General features: G+C 39.6%; 1 protein-coding gene across 1 annotated transcript in view; it reads right to left on the bottom strand.

Annotated features, from left to right (window-relative positions):
• XRCC4 (X-ray repair cross complementing 4) overlaps positions 1 to 18606 on the bottom strand; it is a 776985-nt gene that overhangs the window by 244144 nt on the left and 514235 nt on the right. The window contains exon 7 of the mRNA XM_035014787.1: positions 4199 to 4238. The gene's annotated coding sequence lies outside the window, so the exon portion shown is untranslated. The remainder of the gene's footprint in view (positions 1 to 4198; positions 4239 to 18606) is intronic.

Below are 18606 nucleotides of genomic sequence, written 5' to 3'. Positions count from 1 at the left end.
GTTGTTTTGCATCTTAAAGCTGTTCTATTGCCGTTTCTCTGAAGGAACCCTTCAAGAACCTAAATGACTTGCTTTAGGTAGGAAGTCATTGATTCACACACCCCCAGATACAGTAGAAATTGGATTCTGAATGAAAGTGACAGTATTAGTTGCTGACAGTTACTTTAACCTTGTCCTCCACTAAGAGCCTTGAGATACCCAAACATTCAATGCAAAATAGGTGAGCAGTGTCCATCAATTATTCAGACAGTTTATGCCATTTATTAAGAAATATGACAAAGTCTATATATATTATGTACCTTGCTTTGCACAGCATGGTCTTTCTGTTATCTTTCCAGCACTGAACTGACACAGATAAACTTGTTACAGTGTAACTAGAAAGGATTTACTTAACCAAATGAATTGGAACAACTATTTTTTTAGTTGAACTTTGAACTCAAAAAACATTTTCAGGTATGAATAGAAAAACAGTATCTTAGTTATTTCCTTCAATGTATATTGTAAACCTCCCTCACTGCTCCATCATAACTACCAGTTGATCTGAGACTTCAGAGAGAAAAATCACTAAATTTCTGATTCCTAACTCAGGTCAAAACAACTAAAAATGGCTTTGCTTGAGACCATTGAATTTTTGTTTTCAATTCAGAGGGTTTGTATTAATATCCCTAACCATAACAGATTGGAAATGAGGGTAAATCACTTCACACACACCACATGGAAGACAAGAACACACAAGAACTGCAAAATAACAGACACTACTACTGTTTGAGCTTTATTTGGTAAGGGAAGTAACCTAGGAGCAAATGTGTAGTGATTGAGGGTGTGTAGCCAAGTTGCCAAAACGTGTAATTTATGAGTCATTTCAACATTTTTGATCAAGTATTATGTCTAGGCTAAATGTTGGAAAAATGATGTGCAAAGATACTATTTAAAAAGTAAGAAAAAAAAAAAGTAAGGAGCCGTTAAGGCATGAAGGATTTCAAGAGGGTCGGCATTGAAGAAGGAATATTTCCAGTATTGAAGTGTTAAAGAAAAGTGACCTACAGGCTCAGGGTAACACAAAAAGATTTGACATTGGAAATTGTAAGTTATAAAGATAGAATACTCAATAACATTTCATTAGGGCTCCTAAAAAAACAGAAGATAGCATTTTCCTTTTGATTTTATTTAATAAGTAAACTCTTTGCTTCCTTTTTAACTAGTGTGTTATTCACAAATGGAAACTTTATTAAATCTTGGAAAATGATGAGAGTACTTCGACTTGTAAAATATGTTTAAGAAGTTTGCAATATGAAATTAAGAGAGCTGTAGAACACAAAATATAGGGTAATAAAGTTGGATGGGTTTTCTGAAAATTGAGTTTTATAAGAACTCTAAACCTCATTCAGATCTCTGTTAATGGGTCACATTCTTAGCTCTAAGTGAATCAAGGCCAAAATAACATATAGCGACATAATTCTAAACCCGCAAAGTAAAATTGCATTCAAACCACTGGCAACTCCAATACTAGTTGTTTTTAAGTATTAACTATCACAAGCATCTTTTCAAAGAAGTGTAATTGAATCTGTTAACACTTAGAAATTGGATATAGGGAACTGCTGAGATGTCTTCTGAATCCCTCGGCAATTAGTCTGACTTCCCATGAAAACAGAAATAGGGGTAGAACTCGGGATCATACATGTGCCCCTCAAGGAATGGAAAACTAACCCCTTTGACATTCCTACCCCACCAAGTAGAGTCCTCCAGCTCTCCCTTTCCATTTCTGGAAGAATCCTTTGAGAACTGGCTGTGTGCTAGCTACAGTGCTGGGTTCAGGGTGTACAGTGTGGAACAAGACAAATCTATCTGCCGTCGTGGAACCTAGGTTGTGAAGACCGACTAACCAAGAGATTACATAAACACAATCTCTAGTAAGGACCTTGGAGAAAACAAAGGATGATTTAGATGGAGTGGTCAGAGAAGGCCAGTCCATGGAGTCAATCGGAAAGGACTTGAGGATTGATGTGGTGGAGAAATTGATAGGAAACTGGCATGAGGAATATTACTAAGACCAAGAATGGTGTAAACAGACCAAACCATGCAGTTCTTTGAACCACAGAAAAGGCCGGCCAGCTCATGCAGAGGATCTGACCTTCCACAACCGGAGCAGGTATAGTAGTCTCTGTAAGGCTAATGTATTTGCTATATTGGAGCTGAAATCCACAGGGCAGATAGTCAAGAAGGGAGGGCTAGAAGCTGCAGAATGGGCTAAAAATCCATGTCAACTGTTGCTCTATCTTGGTGCTGTGGATATCCTGCAGAAAGAAGCCAGTGACCACAGCTAAAAATACACGTGGCACAGGAGTCAGAGAAGCTGAAGGAAGGTAAGAACAGTAGTAGGCCCAGCTGTCCCCTCATCAACAAGTTCATCAGCATTTCTGTGACAACATGTATGAGCTAATAAGAGAGCCACTGCTTTACCTCTGCCCTCCGAATTTCATACAAGACTCCCCTGTGGCCCATTCTCACCGGAACCTTACAGGGAAGGGAATTCTAGGACATGTAGGTTAGCCTAACCAAGTTGACACATCACAAGGTCATCATGCCCTCTAAGACCCTTTTACCTGGATCTCTCCCCAGCAACTCCAACTGCATATGACAAAGCTCTTCATCTTCCCTTCTAAACCTCCTCCTCCTCCTCCTCTTTCTGGGTTTCCCTATTTCTAAATAGTACTTTTCTTCTATGATCAAAACTTTCTAATTCCCTAAACTCTTTCTCTCTCATATTCCCATCTTGCTCCCACCAATATGTAACTTAGTTCTAGCGTTTTTACCTCTGCAGTACTTACCCCAGGCGTATGAATTCAAACCCACCAGGTGATCATACAATCCCACACATTGATTTCATACTCAGTTTGCTATCTGCCCCATTTTGGAACCCCAGAAGTACAATGGGCAGCTCTCCCCTCCAAAGGCATGTACAAGCAAATGAGTTATGGTGGAGGCGCTAGCATGCTGTTATCATTATTTAAAGCAAGAAAAACATACTGTAGACAAGATGAAAGATCTAATAAAAATGTGTTCTTATTCCTGATTCTAAAACTTTAACAGCTGGGCTTTCCCATGTGGAGTAATGTTACATAAATAACTCAGCCAGGAAGCAGAAGGGCTGTGAAGAAGTCCAGCAAAATGATCGATGATCTTGGACGCTCTGAATATCACACCCGATGGAGTTACAAGGAAATAAGTGGTCATTAGAAGGTACTAGTGAGCTGGTGCCGGTCTGGTCAGCAGACTTGACAGAACCTGAGTCATGTATCACTAATTCTTCCAGAAGTTTCCCTTCTACTTAAGCATATTGACACTCTCTATTCCATAGGGACTTTTCCTGCTCCATCCAGGTTTGTCACCTTTTAATTAGTCATGGAAATGTAGAGAAATTGGCTCTCAGAAAAGAAAGTTGTTGAGATTTAAGACTGAAACATACTCAATTCTTATGTCTAATTTCCTTTTAAAGGGGACAATATCACACAATACATCCTAGTTAGTATTTCTGTCCACATGATGTAGGTATGGGTCATGGTACACTTCCCACTCCTATTTCTTCCTTCCACTGAAGTATGTATATACTCGCAGTTATGGCACAGATGCCAAAAGGCCTTATGAAAAATATATGAATGAGGAATAGAACTCCAGCCTAAGAAAGTGAGTACTGTTGTTTTCCATTTACCTAAGGGGTACGTGGTGGGAGAGTGATAGATCCAGAACTTCGGGGCAAGTCTCATTTCCCACAGGTTTGGGTTAGAAGATGTCCAAAAGATGTGTTGCTCTGAAAACCAATGACTGTCCTGTATCTATAGTATAGTGAAGTCGTTCTGCACTGACCCCCTACTTCTTTTTCTCAGTAGTTGCTTAAATGCTGACAAAGAGCTTTTAGAGAATGATAATTCACTTGTGGGTTTTTTGTTTGTTTGTTTGTTTGTTTGAGGCACGTTCCTGGAAATCCCACTGTGGTTGGAAGTTCTACTTTGTGAAATGTACCCAGGACTTCACCTTGCCAGAAATTATGTGAGGGCTCACTTCGGTCTTTTTGAAGAGTTACAGGAAACACTGTGTGTTAACAAGAGTGGTCACTTCAGTAGACATGTGCTTGTTACTCCTCCCTCTCCCTAATCCTGAGATTAACCTTATTTATGAATATCAGCAAGAATCAACTCACCCACTGGCTACACCAGGCTCAGGGAAATATCCACGTCAACCTGAAAAAAGAAAAGGAGAAAAAACAGGAAGAAAATTACTTCTAGGCTTTTAACTGCTTGTCATTTTCCCTTACTCTGTGCTCTTCATAAGTTTTTACTCATTATGATCCAAGGTAATTTGCCAATGTAGCTGCCCCTCACCTCTAACCACCCTAGCACAGTATGACTCACTGGACAAGAGATGCTTCTATTTTACACTGTTTATTCTTCTACGAGGCTGGTGACGTCTGAATGACAAGCCCTGTGCTTGAGAGATGGCACAATGAAGCCCTTCAGAATCATATGGGAGACAAAATTCCATAGCACCTTTAGTCTCATACCTAGAAATGATTAAAAATGTTTTTTCTCGCTACAAAATTTAAATCTTTAAAGAAAATTTAGGAAATGCAAATACACAAAAAGAAAGAAAGGCTTCCAGTAATCTTACCAGTCCGAAATAACCACCATTAATGACTGATGTAAAGATAAAATATAATTTATTTTTACAAAATGGGATAAAAAATAGTACACGCTATTTTATAGCCTCCCCATTTAACATGAATATCTTTACACACACTATAGATTTTTGCAATTATACCATTTTTGAATAATTAGGAAGTATCCCACTATAAAATACAACAATTTATTTAACCTATAGCCTGTTACTGGACAATTACATTGTTTCCTCTTCAGAAATGATACATTTTAAAGGACAGCACAGCACAAATCACATCAGTGTCCTCTAAGGTTGCATTTTTTTTTAGTGAAATGGATATCCCAAGTTTCTAAGTAGCTCTGCATGCACAGTCTTTTGTTTAGGATAAGAAGCACATGTAGGCACAAGACTTGACTACTTACTGCTCATTATTTCATGGGCACTTGGAAATTTCTCTCCACTCCACCTCTACTTGCAAACTAAAATCACACCCTTAAGAAGCTTAACTAACATTCATATTTTATGGACCTTTACTACAGTAGGGCACAATGCAATTTAAGTCATTCCCTCCCCTACCACCATGAGTCTTCAACGAAGTATCTGCATGCATTAGGCGAAGGGATCAGCACTGAAGTACCATATTTGAATCCAGTTCTATTAAACACTGCAGGACACTGAGCAAAACAGAGATGTTCCCCAGGCTGGGCAAAAGAAATGAAGCGTCTGAGAGAGACAGACTAAAAACAGACACAGGAGCTTGAAAAGTGAGCCGGGGCTGTGGGCACGCTGCAGAACATTCAGACTTAGCAAAACACCTCTGGATTCAACAGCCTGATATCAGAAGGCCATCTATCTTACTGCCACCATTAATTCTACAGTTTTTCAGTCATTCAGGGTGCAGTGAGGCTATAGCTTCATTTTAATAATGGAAGTTGTAGGAGGGAAATTTACAGAAGTTATTGGTAGAATTCATTTATTTGTTTATTCTACAAAATGAAATGTTTGTGCAGCCATTAATTGTATGTTGAGGTATATTTTTGACATGAAGGGATGCACACAATATATTAGGTGGTGATATAGTTACAAAACACTATAAAATGTGATTCGTTAGTATAAAAAAATATATTTGTTCATGCACGCACACACACACATTTAAAAAAGATGCATTCCAACATGCTAATAATGGCTTTCCCTAGGAGGTAGGAATAACGATGGTTTTTATTTCCTTTTACTTTGTTAAATCTGTATTTTTATGGTGAAGATCTATGATAAAACAAATGCTAAGAAGGGACATTTGAATTTCATGCTCTACTTTTTTTCTTCATGCTTGTTATTTTCAGACCATCAGGCTCTTGATGCAACTTGCTTTATTGATTTTTTCCTCTTTGTTTCATTCCCATGAGAATATGAAAGGTCTTTGTCATTTTATCTCCAATTCTGTTTCTCTATCTCCCCTTTTTCCCACTTGCTCCTCAAACTAGATGTTTCAAATGAACTTAAAGTATTTAAGGGTGGTCACTCCTTATTTGCCTTTGTGAACAGTATTTAGTAAACTTTCATCTATCATGTAAATCCTTAATTCTTTGAAGAAGCACAAATGGACTGATTTGCCCCCTAATGCCCTGACTTCAAGCATTTTCAACCATCAAGAAAGTAAATCATTTAAATTTAGAACTGACAAGAAACAGACTCCGTTATCTCTAACATATATGCATTAAGAATAGTCTGCCAAGGGTTTTGTGTAAAGGCAAAAGATAATAAACTTAAAATGTATATACTAGGCAGTGAACGTTTTACATATACAGTAGAGTAAATGTGATCCAAGTTCCAGAAATAAATGTCTTGGGTTGAATATAAAACTAATGCCAAGTAAATGAGCTTATTTTCTGAGTGATGAAACTCAGTTCTCTTCTACCTTAAATGAAATGAAATGCATCTATCTGAGATTACATGGCACAAGGACGTCAACTTCATAAATATTCCTGATTCTCTGCTTTATGACAATACTGGCAAACCTAACTCCATTCACTTTACATACTTTATGAAACACTGGAGAATTTGGTATTTATTATACCATTCAATTATGTATACTTTGAGGCTTTAGAAAAAACTAAATATTTGACAAGTCTTATTAAAAAAAAACTGTGCATGAGTGATTTTGTAGTAGTTGTATATGGCTTTAGACATTTAAAAAAAATTTTTATGTAATAAAACCTGGTTAATGGATGGCATGTTGAAGAAGCCCATTACCTAGGAGTTGTGGCTAATGACTAAAATCTTTCTAATCTGATCACATATTCCACCTTCCTCACTAGAAGTTCTTAGCATATCAAAAAGACATCTAAGTATTAACAATTAGGTAAGGAAAAGAAGTGTCAATGAGGCATAATCTATTAGTTTTAGGATTGTTGATGGACATAGCTTACTGATTGAAGAACGTTGGTCACTCCTTTTGAAAGATAGCCTACTGACCAACCCCATGATTCATGTGCACTCTGACCAAGTAGGAACTGTTGCACATTCTCAGAGGCATAAAATAAAAATAAAATAAGAAGCCTGCCTCATACCGTACAGAGATTCTCCTGCACACCACGCCACCAGAATTGTGGACTTATGGACGAATGTCTCTGCTTCTTCCACTATTGGCCAGTTTCACTCTCTGCTTTTCCAAATCCTCCACTTCCAGTGAAATATAAGGGCTGATTCAGACAGGGTTCTTTTTTTTTTTTTTAAAGATTTTATTTATTTATTTGACAGAGAGAGACACAGCGAGAGAGGGAACACAAGCAGGGGGAGTGGGAGAGGGAGAAGCAGACTCCCCGCCGAGCAGGGAGCCCGATGCGGGGCTCGATCCCAGGACCCTGGGATCATGACCTGAGCTGAAGGCAGACGTTTAACCATCTGAGCCACCCAGGTGCCCCTCAGATAAGGTTCTTATTTGCAAACAACACAGCTCGACCCAGACCAAATTAAGCAGAAAACAAATTTATTGGAAGGCTATTAGTTATCTCCTAAGGATATTAGTTATCTTATAGAATAACTCAGAAGGCTGGGAAACCAAAGAAGAAACTGAAAGAAGAACATGGGGGAGCTGAGACCTCAGCCAAACTGATGCCATGGCTGAACCCTGGGCATTGCCATTAGCACTGTGCCAGATGGTCCTGAGGGTAGTATCTCTGTAGACAATATAAATTCTTCACTTTCTCTGCTTCCATGCATCATGTGCTACAAATTCAAAGTCCCAAGATTAAGTGTCTTGGTCAACTGCTGCCACACCAAGAGCTGCATAAAGAAACCACTCCACAAAATCAGTGACTTAAAACAACGATAGTTTATTTTTGCTTATTTGTATGTGGGTCAGCTGAGAGTAGCTGATCTAAGCTGTGCTTGGCTGTATTTGGCTCCAAACTTCAGGTTAGGTTCCATTTCAATCCTTATCTCTTACTCTGATTGGATCAGTGGGATGCCTGACCTTTCTTCTCAAGGTGATGGCAGAAGTTCCAAGATAGCAAGCCAAACCATACAAGTACATTTCAAACCTCTGCCATATCAAATCTACCTACATTCTATCGGCAAATACAAGTTATATGGCAAGCCCAAAGTCAAGTGGCCAGTGAAGAGCATTGCACCTCTAATGAGAAGAGCCATGAAGTCGCATAGCACAAGTCATGGACACAGAATGTGACGAAGAAATGGGGCTAATATTTTAATTTACTCTAGTGATAATTCCTATTGGTCAAGTTCAAGCCTTGTAATAGTGCCCTAGCTGCCAAGGGGATGAGTAGAGCAAGTGTCTGGCCCTTTTGACTTCTGTAGCAGTGAAAGGGTCCTACCACAAGAGGGTTCAAATGCTAACCAGCCATCAAAGCAAAAAATATCCATCAAAAGTGCCCAGTCAGGCTTTCCCATTCCCTTCGATAAAGTTGCAGTAGACTGTAAAGAAATGGCACACCTGACAAGTGGGAATTAAGTCAGAGTAGGAATTTGGAGACTTGGGCTATGTAGCAGGAAAATAGGAAGCAACATCATTTTTCCAGAATAATGACAATGGGATGATCACACTTGTAAGACCTTTGCTCTGGCTCTACACAGAACCCTGGATGAATATGCTCTTCTTCTCTCATCCTTCTACCCAAAAAGATATACTGAAATCAAATATATGTGAAATGGAAAGGAAGGAACACTCTTATTTATGAAGATGTTCAATCCCTGCTCACACACATCCCATAAGCAAGAGCTAACCTCCTTCAAAACAAAACAACACAAACCTCAGTGAAATCTTCCGCCAAACACCACTTTTTTCTCTTAAGAACTTTAACAATCATTACTCTGACACCCCTGTAGGAACAAAAACAGAAATTGGGGGCAAATCTAGTCCGATTCTCCCTCTAGTCTCTTGACTTCTTTAACCTCCCTAAATGTGAGTTAGGCACAGCTTATGGGTTGGGCGAAAAGTCCAGAATTTAACATGAGTGGCATGACTTGATGAAGATGAGATTGTGGAGGCAGAAAGATGAGCTGGTCCGTGAGGAACTATTTACTCCACATCCTTCAGCCGGGCATGGCTGGGCTGGTGTCTAGCTGGTACATAGGAACGGGCACCAGGAAAGGGACCTTGCCCCCTGTTGCCCCCTTTTTATAAGTCAGGTATGAAAGCAACATCGGTTGGAGGAATACATATTTTGGACTCAGCTGCCAAGCAAAATAAGCCATTAGTTGTTTTGGGCAATAATAGGAGTTACCAGCTGCCTGGCACCTGGAGACTTTAGGGATCCAAGTTCCCATGGGAAATTGAGTTCAGTTGCTTCTCCTCCCCCCACCATTGGAATGAGGTCTACCTCACTTATTGCTGGAGAGCGTTCCAGGGCCATTCACTGGAAAATCCTGGTAGGCTTAGAAATGGGCCAGTTATTATATTGCGACTGGCATGGCAAAAGGGATTCAGGGGCAGGTGAATTTTGTAAATAAGCAGCAGTTGCAATTGGGTGGAAATATGTGATACTGATTTCTCGAGGTAAGAATGAGGCTCCAAGGTGACCTTCTTAAAGTCACCAAGTATCTATGGTTAACGTCACCCAGTCCCTGAAGAACATGTTAAACAGCTCCTATCTTCCTACTGAACATCAAGGCAATGTGGCATCTGGTGTGACCTGACATCAAAATGCAGATGTACACTTAGTACTGAATTTTCCCTCAGCAACAAACACATCAGTCTGATTGAGTTAAACAAAAAAATAGATGTCTTCCTTCCGTGGAACTAAGATTCTTGCCCTCACCTCTGGCACTTTCACGGAATTCACGCATGTTTGAGCGATGTGTGGTTGGCATATATTTCCTGAACTGGATCCTTTTGGAATGCCAACCCAACTCAGTGTTCCTGCTTTTCTGAAAACAGCCCCCCATGAGGCTGATTCGTCAAGGTATGGATGACCCCTGGTCAACGCAGACAATCATACTCTTTCCCCTGGGTATTTAAAATCTGGTTTGGAGAGAGAGTAAGGCTTGGAGTTAAGTGGAGTTAAGGTAGCGTTCTGATGAGATGCACATGAAAACCCTCAAAAGCTTTCCAGTAACTTTCCTACTCCTTTCTTTCTTAAAAAAAATTAAATAAGCAGAATTTTGTATTTATTGTTTGAAACTAAAATAACTATTCCAGGGGCACCTGGGTGGCTCAGTCGGTTAAGCGTTTGCCTTTGGCTCAGGTCATGATCTCGGGGTCCTGGGATCGAGCCCCGAGTCTGGCTCGCTGCTCAGTGGGGGGCCTGCTTCTCCCTCTCCCTCTGCCCCTCCCTGCCCCACTTGTGCGTTCTCGCTCTCTCTCAAATAAATAAATAAAATCTTTCAAAATAAATAAATAAAAAATAAAATAACTATTCCAAACACATTCCTTTTGGAATGGGGGCAAACCAGGGTTCAGGGACATACAAGTTATCCAGAGAAGTTCACAGTTAGACAGTATTATTTCCTACTGGAGAATCCAGGAAGGGCTCACTCTGCCCCTACTATTAACATCCTCCAGAACAGGTGGCTGGCTGAATGTTTCACATCTTCTATCTAGGACAGGGACAGGATGAAGTTAAGCAGCAGCTAAGTGATGCTTTTAAACCTGGAAAACGCCGTAAGACATGATTAAAATGTTATCTACTCTACTTATGACTCTAGACATAATTATGCTTATTTGCCAAGCACTTTGTGTGTATTCATGTCCTTTAGTAAGAACAAAGTTCTTGGAAGATTCCTCAAAGTATCCAGATGTTTCTAGATAAGTGATAGGTCATCTTTCTAAAATGAGATCCAGTATATGAAAGGAAATCAAAGGATGCTTGTAATTCCCGGCAACTTGCCCTGACAATCCACCCACTCCCCCAAACAGCCTTTTGATACAACAGACTTGTCAAATACTTTTATAAGAGCCTTCATCACAGTTAACATTTGAGTACTCACAGTGCCAGGCACCGTGCCAGGAACTTCCAATGCACTATTTCCTAGTCTTGGAAACCATGCAAAGGGATAGGTGCTTTTATTATTCCATTTACAGATGAAAAAAAAGGTATAATCCCTGACTAGCAGCATCATTACCATCTGGAAACTTGTTATAAATGCTATCCTGGGCCCACCCCAGACTTCTGAATGAGAAACTCTGCAAGTGAAGTCCAGTAATCTGTGTTTTTTACAAGCCGTCTAGGTGACTCTGATGTAGGCAAAAGTGGTTCTCACCACTAGTACAGAAGAATGCTAAGAGGAAAAACATCTGAAGTTGCAACCTCAAGAAGAGGGGCACTGTACAGTGTTTTCTGATGCAAGAGCTGAAGGTATGGAGCTTAATAATAATAAAAATCATAGTACTGGGGAGCCTGGATTGCTCAGCTGGTTAAGCGTCTGCCTTTGGCTTGGGTTATGGTCCTGGAATTGAGCCCCGTGTTGCGCTCCCTGCTCAGCGGAGAGTCTGCTTCTCCCTCTTCCTTTGCCCCTCCCCGTCATGCTCTCTCGCTTGCTTTATTATCAAATAAATAAATAAAATCTTCTTAAAAATTAAAAAAAATAACAATACTAATAATTGTGATGTTTATGGCAAACTTAAAGTGTGTCAGACATTTTGCTTTATATTAATGATCTTATTAAAACCTCACAATACATATACAAAGTAGTTACTATTATTATCATCATTTTGTGATAAATAAATTGAAGCTTCATGAGACTGACTGACTACCGGGTGTTGGTAAGTGGTGGCTCCTGGCTGAGACCTCAGTGGTTTCACACCAGGGTCAGACCTCTTCATGTCATATAACTTTGAGTTAGGTAGTCTAGATAAACGGAAGCCTTACTGAAAAAAAGAAAGTGATGCACTGAACACCATCAGTTTTGAAGTCAGTGGTATACATTTTGTACAGAGTAAGAGGCTCTTATAACTCCATTCTCTTCCTGCCAGGTAATAGTTGCAACTAAACCATGCAGTCTTTTCTTGAGTAGATCTGGAGGAAATGCTACCACTACCTGTGGCCACCTACTAAAATCTATTTCTTTGCCTTGTATATTTTACATAAATTTAAAAAGCAAGATTTTTCCTCCCCCTCATTTTCAGATGACCGAGAGTCTCTGACATTTGCTTTATTATATAGATCGTAATTACTTACTTGCCTTTGTTGTTTTCCACATAATTGTCAGAATAGTTTACTTTGGTTTACTTTTGCATGGCATGGCAAGGTTTAATTCTTTTTTTTTTTTTTTTTTTTTTGTGGGGGAGGGAAAGTTTTTTTTTTTTTTTTTTTTTTTTTTTTTTGGTAGGGAAGACTGAGCAGGAAGGGGAGAGGGAGGTGGGGGGAGATGAGGAGTAAACCAACACCAGAACAAATAGAAGTGGAAAAACAAAACCGAAAAAAGATTCCTGGTACTGTAGGATGTCAAATCGAGGCAAAAGACACCTAATACCAGTGATTTGACCTTTTTATATCAGAAAAACAAAACATGTCGAGATGTGAGAGACACTTGAAAGGTACAATTTAATTTTTGAACAATGTTTTCCATATGGTGCACATGTCATCCATAATCTTTACAGGTTTCTAGTTCACTCCTCAAGTGAAATTCACATTTCCGGTTTCAGCTTAGAAAGAGTAGGAATTATAGCTCTGCACACCTTAGAAATGCATTGAAAAAATATGAGAACTATATAAAAATTAGTTTTTTATTTTATTTTACATATGGAATAGATATTCAATGAGAACCAGTTTTAATTTCTGAAGAATGAAAATTGTCGTGTTGATCTATATGGTTATAATAAAGCAATTGACCTAGGAGACCAAGGGCTAGTTAGAGAAAATTTTGCTTTGTGTTGCAAAGTTTCTGACTCTGTTCATTAAATACACTGAAACAGCTATATGTGGACAATGTCACATAATACTAGCTGACTGTATGCAGACTGATCATCAATTGATGGATTAGCTTAGAACTTTAGAAAAAATGCAGCCTTATATAGCAAGTTCTTGCAGAGATGAAGATGAACTAGATTAATAATTTTTACATTTCCTTGGGTCATCAATCTCTTAGGAAAGCTGATAAAATTTAAGAATCCTCTTCCTATAAGTATGCATATACCTATAAACGATTATACTTATTAATTTAGGAGGTTTTGAACCTTAGGTTAAAAATTTCCAAACAGCATGGGTTTTGGGGTTTCTTCTGATTAAAAATGTCTTAGATGAGGGGCACCTGGGTGGTTCAGTCGGTTAAGCGTCTGCCTTCAGCTCAGGTCATGATCTCGGGCTCCCTGCTCAGTGGGGAGTCTGCTCCTCTCTCTGCTCCTCCCTCCCCCCACTTGTGTGTGCTCTCTCTCTCTGAAATAAGTAAATGAAATCTTTAAAAAATCTCTTAGATGATAGGATTCTATTGTTTAAATCATCTGAATTAATATCAGTTAGGATCAGCTGACGGCTTATCACATAGCTCACAGAAACCTGGGGGACCAGGATATGGGTGACTTTGGTGGAAAGCCCCTGAAATCTCCTTCTCTACAGACCTAACACTAATAATTTTCAGGATATTTTGTACTTGTAACTAATTGCAACTTCTTATATTTTTTTTAGTTTCTTAAGCAAGGGATGGTTGGTTAGAAGTAATTAATTGAGCTTGGTTTTCATGTGCTAGTGTAATACTGGAATTCTGACAATAGCTTCAGAAGATACATTTATAACATTCATTGGTCCTATCGACAGTCCACGGAGACTTGTGGCCCTTTAAAATTATCAAACATAAATCCCTTTTGTGCTGTGCCACAGCAAACTTGGCTCAGCAAACACACTCCCCATTAGTTGAGGGGAAAAGACAATAAATAAAGTGACAAAGATATTCAGGGGGATTTGGTTAAGTTAGAGATGAATGGCATCCCCGCACTTCTTGAGCTAATTGCCCAGTACTAGAACTACTTTGGTTTCTGAAGGAGTGTTTATTGTTGTTGTTGTTGTTGTTGTTGCTGGTTTTCGTTTTCCATCATGAGGAGCTTTCCTTCAGAAATATTCTGAAAGAAAAAAAAGGTAGAAAAGTGTAGAGCCCATTGGGGAAATAAACAGTACAATTATATATGACACTAAAATAAATGAAGGCTTTCCTTCTTCCAGCCCTGCTTCCTCCTAATGACTGTGATAACTGAAGTGTTGGGTTTTATTAAATAGAGCAGAAGTGAACTCTCTGGAGATGAAAGTCGCTATTGAGATTCATACCTGCTGAAATAGCAGGCGTCTCCTCCCTTTTATAGCTGACAGATAGGCCCATAATGAGCACATTTTGTAGCTGGAGAGAAAGAAAAGAAGATGAAAGAAAAATCTTTTGAAGACTAGAAAAAAAGGGAAAATCCCACTAATACAGTGAAACCCCTAAATTGTTTTCCAAGAGACAGAAAAAAGAATACTATTTAAAAGGTCATGCTGGTTGTTTGAATTAGTTTGGCTTCGAGGAGATAAATACTGTGTGTGAGAATATAAGAATGTCTGCTAGAAACTATTTTCACACAGCGAACAAAGGAATCATCCCTAATGTGTGATTAACTGATGTTCCCTGTTCACCACAAAGATTGGCTTTCAAATACTTCAAGTGCAGGGGCTCTTTATTAATTGGCTCAAGCATCCCTTAGGACTTCTACGATATTAAGACCACAGGATGCTTCAAGGTTCTTTCTTTCTTGAAAAAACATACATACAGATTTTTCAAACATGGTGACTACAAGAACATTGTCACCTATTTTTAAATGACGCAATGAACCTATCGTTAGCACTCAAAAACTTTTCTGCAACATGCCATGTTAGCTCAATGTCTATTAAATAACAATTGTATTTTTTCTTGTACCTTCCAAAAAAAAAAAAGTCTAATTGGAATAAAATGTTTTCTCCAACCCAAACAGGTTCTGTGACTTTAAATGCAAATTACCAAACTGTTCCTGAGGCAACTGAAAAGAAGGACTGCATCCATCATGCTGTTATTTAAAATGAATTTTAACCCCTTAGGCTGACAACAAACACAAACCCAGACTGCCACAAACAGAAGCCTGGAGGTCTGTTGGAAGAGAGCTGCCATTTCCAATAAAAACAGATTGCTGCAATAATGCCATAGTGAGCAGGACTTGATGTTGAAATTGCGGACTTGATCTAGATGAGATTGAGGGTGAAAAACTAGGGAGGACATGAGTGACATTTTACATTGGGTAGAGGTGATGTGAGGACCTCCCCACACACTGGTGAGGTTGCCAGTGTTTCATAGACCCTGAGTCCCACACATGCTCCAATCCATTGATTATCTCATTTGGAATGACTGATGCCCCTTCGGATCCAGGGATCTGACAGGAAATGGTGGATTATTTATTCATTATTTAATTAGAAAACTAACTGAGCTCCAGAACCCCTGTATTTGAAATTGAGTCTCAATTAGAAGCCACCCTACAAACTAGTACTCTAAATCATGTTCTATTTATTATAATGTGTTTATTTAGAACTTTATATTTTATCACTGACTCTATAATTCTTTCAATAAATCATCCCCTGTATCCTCTTAGTTGCTAATGGCTTGATTCTTTAACACTGTTAACGGTTCAGGCTAGTTCGTAGTAGTGACTTGTTAAGCGGACTGTGTCTCTGTGCTCTCCCAGCCCTCACCAGTCCTGCTCTCTCTGAAATGTGGCTGGGTGCCCAGAGAATGAACTAGCTACTGCCTGGTAGAGAGGAGAATCAAAGACTGGTACTTGGCAGGGGCCTCTGCTCTTGCAGCTGCTGAGTGCTAAACTATTACTCATGTGCTTCTCCAGCCGTGCACAGCAGGGCTGGCCTAATGCAACACTGAGCCTCTCCCCTGGCCCTTAACACAGGACTTGGGTTTCAGAATTGGAATAAAGGGGGCAAAATGAGGTGGCTTCTGCCCAGGGCAGAGTGGTGAGCATGTCTGTCCTGCTCAGACTGAAATGCAGTAGACCCGTTTCATGCTCTTCGTGTGCATAAGAACTTGTGTAGACTCCCACCATGAGCCTAAAGTGATTGCTCGAGAACCTTGGTGGGTTCTGCATAGGCAGATGAATTCCTCAAATGGAACTTCCGAGGCAAAGTAACACCATTCAGACAGAGTTTTCATAAAGCTGAGGAAGAATGGTCTCAGCAGGAGACTACAGTGACAGAGGGAGGGAGCTTTTCTTCCTTCCACTTAAAGAAAATCACACACCCATCTACCTGTGCTTTGCCAACAGGTGTTTTTAATCTGACACTACATGTCCCATAGTCTCCCAGGACCCAGTGAGGTATGTCTGCTGAGTACGGTATTTGTAAAGGAGGCAGGGAAGAAAAGAACATAGAACCCAGGGTCACGGAATTCCAGCCCAAGACCCCCTGCATGGTGTATGACTGCAAATCACTTGGGCTTTCTCCGTTTCCTCATCTGTCTCCTGCTTGTGTATACACATAGATTGCTAGTCTTGGCTATTTGCCACACTTTTAGGATGAATCTCCTGCAATGCCAATGGAAACAGAATTGAATGAATTGTCAAATTGTACATTATAACATAAAAGATATTTTTCTACTGTCCCCTCCCCACATCTCACACTCAGTTCAACCCATCGAAATGGGGTAAACTCCACACTGAACCCTGTTCCCCAAGGCTCTTATGTGAAAAAACAGGGTTTTATCTCTTCCTGAATAACTTTGTTCGAAGAGCCCCCCAGCAGAAGTAACAATAATCATTGACAATCAATTTATCTTGCTAATAGTGACGAACTTTAGTACACTTTTATGATCAGATGTACCTGTATTGCTTATGTAAAACTAAAACATTCCGTGTGACTTTTATTACTCTTTCTTCCCAAGGTAATGGACTCAAGGACGTATAATTAAAAAGCCAAAATTGTGTTCAAAATAAAAACGCACACACACATCTTCCCCACATTCCAACTGAAACCTGTCCTCCACTCATCTTTCAAGAGAAAAATTAAACTCAGCGGACAAGACGTTGCCTACCAATTGTTCATATTGGTTGTCCGACAGCCTCTACAGCCCAAACAACTGATAGGTCAACATTTTGTTTTTCCACCAGTTGCTTTGCTATAATATGGATCCTGCCTGAAAATATCTGCATGCTTTTAAAAATGTTGTTCCAAATGGAATTTGAAAGACGCTACAATGCCACCTCAAAGGCAAAGCCACAGTAAAGGTGGTATTAGAAGAGACGCTGTATATACTGGCACATATTTCCATTATGCATTTTTCATTTTCTCATTGGCCAATTCTTCAAGAAGTAGCTTTCCAACCTTCCTTTTTTTTTTTTTTTTTTTTAAAGATTTTGTTTATTTATTTGACAGAGACACAGTGAGAGAGGGAACACAAGCAGGGGGAGTGAGAGAGGGAGAAGCAGGCTTCCCGCCAAGCAGGGAGCCCGATGTAGGGCTCGATCCCAGGACCCGGGGATCATGACCCGAGCTGAAGGCAGACGCTTAATGACTGAGCCACCCAGGGGCCCCTCCAACCTTCCTTTTTATGTGTAATCTTCGAGGACATACAGGGAACAAAGTCAAGAAAACCTGTTGTCTCTGTAGGTGGTTTTACATAGTGGCAAAAGTCATTTCAGAGACATTGCCTTAATGCAGCATAGTTTCGGCTCTTTGGGGTGGGGACTGGGAAGTCCACAACCGTCTGATGCGCTGTGGAAGAGACCCTGTTTGCTTTCGAGAGCTCCCTGAACTCTTCCAGGCTCCTGGGATCCACTGAGTCCAGCACTGTCTAACAGAGGTCTAACATGAGCCACATATGTAATTGTAAGTTTTCTACTGGCCATACAGGAACAAATAAAAAGAAACAAGTCAAATACACTTTAATGGTATATTTAACTTAACCCACTATATCCAAAACATTGCTTTATCATATAAGCAGTCTAAAAATTATCAATGAACTATTTTGCGTTCTTTTTGTTGATATCGAGTCTTCAAAATTCAGCGTTTTGTACTGACGTCAGGCACATCCGGTTTAGTCCAGCCACATTTCAAATGCTCAGTTGTCACATGTGGCTAATAAATACCTAGGGTATTAGACAAAGCAGATTTAATCCGCTGCTTTTTACCAGAACATGTAATGGTGCCCGAGGGACCAGAAGGAATTGATGTGGGCTCCAAACTGTGAGTAGATTATCACCTTTGGTTTTTACCAAACCTTTTTCAAAAAGCCCTAGAGCAAAGCGGGCTCTTTGATGCACTGAATCATATAGTCACTTGTCCCTTCAATACTTAGTGATTGCTGGGCACTGAGCTTGTCTGACCTCACAACTTTGAAAGATGAATAACTGAAACACGGCATTTCTACTGACAGGATCACATATTTAGATTTCTTTTAATAAAGTTTTATTCTAGAATAGTTTTAGACTTAGAGAAAAATCGTGAAGATAGTTCGATGTCCCATACGTCTCATTCCCAATTTCCCCAAGTATTAGTATCTTAC

Source organism: Mirounga leonina, unplaced genomic scaffold (assembly GCF_011800145.1).
Source record: "Mirounga leonina isolate KUSES-001 unplaced genomic scaffold, KU_Mleo_1.0 Mir_168, whole genome shotgun sequence".
In the NCBI taxonomy this organism is placed as follows: Eukaryota; Metazoa; Chordata; class Mammalia; order Carnivora; family Phocidae; genus Mirounga; species Mirounga leonina.
The sequence above is the reverse complement of the archived record's forward strand: the minus strand, read 5'-3'. Positions and strand labels throughout refer to the sequence as shown.